The sequence below is a fragment of the Eubalaena glacialis genome, chromosome 1, assembly GCF_028564815.1.
Source record: "Eubalaena glacialis isolate mEubGla1 chromosome 1, mEubGla1.1.hap2.+ XY, whole genome shotgun sequence".
Lineage (NCBI taxonomy): Eukaryota > Metazoa > Chordata > Mammalia > Artiodactyla > Balaenidae > Eubalaena > Eubalaena glacialis.
In genome coordinates this window covers 124,279,005-124,285,644 of record NC_083716.1, presented here as the reverse complement: position 1 = coordinate 124,285,644, position 6,640 = coordinate 124,279,005, and positions in this window count along the sequence as shown.

Sequence of the window (6,640 nt, the reverse complement as noted above, 5' to 3'; positions counted from 1 at the left end):
TAAGTTGTTGAGTGTATCAATAGTTTGTCCCCTTTAATTGCTGAGTAGTACTCCATGCTATAGATGTACCATGGTTTGTGTAATCACCCACATTCCAGTTGGTCCCAGTTTTTGACTGTTACAAATAAAGTTACTAGGAACACTCATGTACAAATTTTTATGTGGACATATATTTTCACTTATCTGAGTACAACTGCTGAGTCATATGGTTAAGTATATGTTTAGCTTTATAAGAAACTGCTGAATTATATTCTAGAGTGGCTCTACCATTTTACACACTGACTAGCAAATGTATGAAAGATCTAATTTCTTCATATCCTCACTAACATTTGGTATTACCATCATCTTTTATTTTAGCTACTCTAATAAGCGTGTAGTGATATCTCAACACTGTCTTAATTTACGTTTCCCTAATGGCTAGTAATGTTGAACATCTTTTCATGTGCTTATTTGCCATCCATATATATTCTTTGGTATAATGTCTCTTCATGTCTTTTGACCATTTTCAAACTGGATCTAGAATTTTATATCTAATTAAAACATCATGTATATTGAGGAAACAGTAAAGATTTTAGGCCTCGATAGATTTACCATAAAACTATGCTCTTTAAAAGGACTCTTAGAGAAAGTTTTCCGGTAAAAATAAGAATAAATTCAAGAATATGCTACAAGGACTTCCCTGGTGGCGCAGTGGTTAAGAATCTGCCTGCCAGTGCAGGGGACACGGGTTCGAGCCCTCATCTGGGAAGATCCCAAATGCCGTGGAGCAACTAAGCCCGTGCACCACAACTACCGAGCCTGTGCTCTAGAGCCCACGAACCACAACTACTGAGCCCGCGTGCCACAACTACTGAAGCCCGCGCGCCTAGAGCCCGTGCTCCACAACGAGAAGCCACCGCAATGAGAAGCCCGCACACCACAACGAAGAGAAGCCCCCGCTCACCGCAACTAGAGAAAGCCCGTGTACAGCAACGAAGACCCAATGCAGCCAAAAGTAAATTAATTTAAAAAAAAAGAAAGAATATGCTACAAGATAAATGAGAATGGAGGATTAATATAATTTAATAAATTTCACCGTTGAATAAAATAGTAAAGAGCAAAAGAAAAATATGTCCTTAGCAATACGGCACTTAAATTCTAGAGACTGGGGGGGCTTCATGTTGGGGAAGATGCAACGGAAGGATTGTGAACTTGAATGGTGAAGTCCCAGGAAACAGGGTTTAGATACTACATTCCCCAATTGACCGGCTGTACCTTGTTTTATATTTGTGAAAGTGCCTGATGCTGTGCCTGGACCATGGTGGTCAACAAACACGAGTTCTAGTTAAGAAAAATGCATAGAGTAGTCTCAACATTGGGGATGTTAGAATAACCAAGTGGGGTTTCAACATGTATATAACAGCAATACATTTACCTTTATTTAAATTTTTTCATCCAGCCCATCCTTTTCCTGTGAGGTCTGCCCACAAGGCACAATGTTTTTAAAAGATGGAGTTGGGGAAGGAAGGGAAGAGGAATCATCTATTTCAGGCTTGTTTAATCAAGGAAGACTTCCTGGAGACACTAAAAGTTATGATCTGCATTGAAGGCTGAAGAAGAAAGAGCTGGAAAGGAATTAACATTTTAGGGGATGCTAGGTGCTCGTGTACAAGTACATATTCCCAGTTCCCTTTCCAACAGCCTTCTAGGCTGTATAATATTATCCCCCCTCCAGAGCACATGGACGGATGAAGAAGAGCTCGAGACTAATTAACTGCATTTTCCTGGCAGGTCCAATTTTCCTTTCTGTGAGGCCATTACAGCAAAGTGCTTACAGTTCTGCCTCTAAAAGGATTACTTTTTATCTTACAGATGCTGGGACGTTTTGTTAGGAGGCTCCCAATAGCTATAATTGACTGGGAAATGGTTTTGGACAAACGAGGCAAGGAACTCATGGGGAGTGCTCATCTTGGGCTGCGTAAAGTTAGTGTCTCTTCGTTATTCAGGAGCAACACCCCACTGCTTGATGATGAGGCTATTTTCTGGCCGTCTCAAGGGCTGGCTGTAGAAGAAGACTGCTTTTCTACAGCAGCCTGAGCTCAGCATGTGACACCTCTGTCTCTGGTCCTTTATCTTCCCCCCACCTTATCCTACTCTACTTTTGAACTGTTCCTACTAGAAAAGTCCCTAATTGCAAGCTTTCTTCAAAGAACCATTGATAACTAGGACAGGAATGTCTTGGCCTTATCATGAATGTGTCAACAGAGGTATCCTGGGGTAGGGAAAAAAGCACAGGTTTGAAGCAAGACTACTTTGCATTTGAAATCCAGCTCTACCATCTTATCTTGGGTTCATAACCATTGTGATCCACAGTTTCATCAGATATAAAATAGGAATAATACCTAACTCAGAGAAATGATGTAAGGATTCAATGAGATAAGGTATATAATACATAATAGCAGGCACAAAAGTATAACACATATTAACTCATAGTTCCTTTATTTTCTAAAAAGTGATAATGACTTCCTGAGAACTGGGAAGGGAGTCACTCTTAGAGGACCCTCAAATATGTCAGACATGGGGTCCACCACACACCCAATCACACACACCAATTGAGGTGTTCAGGAAAGCAGCTCTAGGTTATTCTTTGTGCATGGCGGGGCAGGGGGCGTGGTCATTGAACAAACTGTGTTGGCACAAAACTCATAAGTTAGTCTGGCCAAAGATCCATGAAGTTCTCTGCCCGACAGAACAATAATAATGAACCAAATCAATGAGATCAGTTCCTTCAGAATTTGAACAAGATCTCTGGAGCAGGAAATGAGCCAAGCCAGGGGAGAAGTAGGAATGACAAGTAACAGTGACCAAATGAGCCACCAGAGAAAGACGAATCTACCCTGAAAAGCAGAAGCCATTGCTGGAGCACCCCTCCGCCACCATGTTTCTTGCTGGGCTTTCCAGATCCAGGATCAGCCCAAGTGTTTCCTAGCAATAAGCTCTTTCCCTCACTTGGTTTGAATGAATCTGTTTCTTGGAACCAAGGAACCTTTTGCATATATTCTGTAATAGACCTTAATGTCAGGGAATGGAGTTTGCTCTTCTCTTTGAGAGAAATGGGTGTGCATTTCAGACTAAGCAGTCACTAATTATCTGCAGAGATACATGAGTGAAACGACCTGGAACCTCCTAGAACATCACCTGTAGAAAAACACACAGCAAGAGAGCAAGAATATGACTCACTTGGTACAGAGGCATTGGGCAGTGGATGTTTATCAGGTTTTTTTCTGACTCAGCATGTGAGCCTCCTTCCTAGTTCTTGGATACCCTGCCATACACTGTGACTCTTGGTGGTGGGCAGGGCATAGCCAGTCATGACAGAAAGATCAACTTTCTTCCTACTCCCTGGCACTGAAGGTGTGGGCACATGGCCTCAGCTCAGACAACTGAGAGCTCACAGAAGTCTTCTGAATCTCAAGTGACAGATATATTAAAAGATACCATTGCATTAGATGTGCAGGGGCCGCCATATATAGCATGAGTGTTAGCTGAATTGGGTGCCACAGGGGAGGTTACAGAGGGGGCTGTGTTCAGGAGCAGTGGGTGTACCGTGGGTGGGTGGGTTGAAGATCATCAGGGTGTACAACTGCACAGTTTCCCATCAGCATTATTTCTGCTGCTGCCTTCTTCCCTTGGCTTTCTAGCTTTCTGTTGATTCTATAAGCTGCCAGCCTTCCTTTCCATAAATTCCTCCCATTATGCCTTAATTATTCATAGTTGGTTTCTGTTGCTTACAGCCAAGATCTCTGGCTGATAACTGTTACAAGGAAGATAAAGTCTGGATTGGTTATTACAGAAGATATTAAAGAGAGATGAGATTTTAGCTGGGGTTCATTCTTTTAAATTTTAGGTCCACTAAATGAAAATGATGGACTAGCTGATTAGTGAGGCTTAGTTCGAGATGCAGAAAAGATGAAGCCAAGAAATATTCTGGAAAGTTTACCCCAATCCTGCTGTAGTGGATGCTGTGATATGCTACCAAGATTCCCCTCAGAACCAAGACATTCGTTTGCCCAGCTACCAAGAATGTTGAGTGCTGATGGACTGACCACAGCTGCCTCTTCTTTGGGATTCACCTCAGCCTAAGGGAGCTTCCACACCCATGGCAAGGTTTCCTCCCCAGGGACAGGTCCCATCCAATGACTGGTCCTTGTCTTATTCGGGAACAACTCTAAAGGACTCTCCCAGCTTCAGAGCTCTCTGTGGGACCAGCTGAGGCCTCTGATGGCACTGCATCATAGCTCAGCTGCTCCCCTGCCCAATTTGGCTTCCTTCCCTCTCCACAGGTCTTGTTCCTCATACAAATCTCCATTGCAGTGAGTTTTCTAGGAAACCCGAAATAAGACACCTACCTATCCCATTGCAGAAAACAGCCACCCTCTTATTAGAGAGACAGAGCCATGACTCTTGTCCAGCCTTAGGACACCAGTGACATAATAACATTATGACACCCAGCCTCTTTCAGGCATGCACTCTGGCCTGCTCGCTCACCACACCCTGAGCCTAAATCTAACACCATAGCTTCTCAGTGTTCATCCATCCTCGAAGTAGGATGTTCTGGATAACAAAAGGCTAACCCATGAAAGAACTGAACTAATTGTGTTTCAGACCTTTGGAATGCAGTTCCAACACCCATCCCATACTGGTCTGTGCTGGGAAGTCACAGGCATTTACATTGTAACCTTTTTTTTTGTTGGTACATAATGTTTTTTGTTATTGTTGTTACCAATGGTATGCTGTTAAAGTGACTCTCAAAAAAAAAAAAAGCCCTGATTCATATAATTTGCCAGTTTCTATGGTGTAAATATTCACAGCATGACTTGTTTCAAACCACAACATGATGTCACAGAAACTACCACTGTGATGTCATGGAACACAGAGTTAGGAAGAGATGCTAACAGTTGGCTGGCGTGAGCTGGCTCCAACGCTCCACTGTTACTTTCCTTGAGCAGATGTTGTGTCAGCGATTCAAAGAGTCTCCTTGGGATGCCTTCATTGGCAGAACATAAAACCCTGGCTGCATTGTCTTTAGAAATAAGGAAAATGTAAATATCTCAAATAAAAATAAATCTGGAAGCATCTCACTTCCAAGATTGGTTAACGTCCCTCCTCATATCCATCTTTGGAACCTGGATTCTTTCATCTTTCTACACTGCCATCTCTGGGTGCTGGCTTAGCTCCTATAACGACCATACCAGGCTGTCTGTGTTCTAGATACTTAACACAGCCATGACACTATCCGATAAGCAGAAGAAAAAGAGCAGTTTCCTATTATGTATCTTTTTATCAAAAAGGAAATTAGTCCAGTGGTGATCATTTTGTAACGTGTAGAAATATCAAGTCACTATGCTGGGCACCAGGCACTAACATAGTATGGCAGGTCAATTATACTTCCAAAAAACCCCAAACAAATAAACAAACAAACTCATAGAAGAAGAGATCATGTTTGTGGTTACCAGAGGCAGGGGGTGGTGGGAGGGGGAACTGGATGAAGGTGGTCAGAAGGTACAAACTCCTGTTATAAGATGAATAAGTGCTAGGGATGTAATGTACAACACGATGAATATAATTAGCAGGTCTGTGTGTTACATATGAACGTTGTAAAGAGAGTAATCCTAAGAGTCCTCATCACAAGGAAAACATGTATCTTTTCTTTTGTTTTGTATCTATACAAGTTGATGGATATTCACTAAACATCGTGGCCATCACCTCAGGACAGATGGAAGTCAGACCATTACGCGGTACACCTTAAAGGTATACAGTGCTGTACGTCAATTAAATCTCAATAAAAGTGGAAGAGGGAAAAAAAGAAAATTAGTCCAGATTCTAGTAGAGGTTTTAATACCTCTGCATATTTCACTCTGCTCAGAGAAACACGGACTGGCTCATGTACAGAGAAGATGGAATTTTCTTTCCTTACACAAGAAGGAAAACATCTTTCTCCTGAGCAGTTATCCTCACCAATGTCCCCTGACTTTTTGGCGGTGCCCTAAATGTGCCTGGTTCTCAGCCCAGGGAGGCTGGTGGGAGGGGACTAAGATCTGGCACTTGTTTTGTTTTTTATCACTGACCAGCCATGGGACTTCTCTCTCACTTATAAAATGAAACGATTAGATCAGCTAAGGTACAGAATTTTATGACTTTATATTTCTATGATCAAACCCCTCCTAGGATCTTATGAAGGCAAACCCAGATAGTGGAACATGCAATAAAGGATGCACTGCACCAAGCCCACTGTCAGAAATGTACCAAATCTTACTTTCCTTTCCCTTCCTTTCCCGCACTAACACTCTCCCAGTTCTGGGAAGCTTCTGGGGGAAAAAAAGGTAGGAGACTATATCAAAATATAAAATAAAACTTTTCTGAAAGTGTTTTTCAGCCATAATTAAGGAGAAAACTCTGCTTTAGGAAGCAATGTGAAAGTTGGTGGGAGAAGCCCCAGGTCACCACTGACATTCTCCTCTCCCCTGCCTTTGTTTATCTGCTGCTCATAATTGTTAATAAGGACGCTCCAGAGCGGTCACTTGCTTACTTTGCTGCTAATGATAGAAATAAATGGCTCCAATATGATGTGGCAGGATTGCAGGCAAGTTTCCCATTCTTG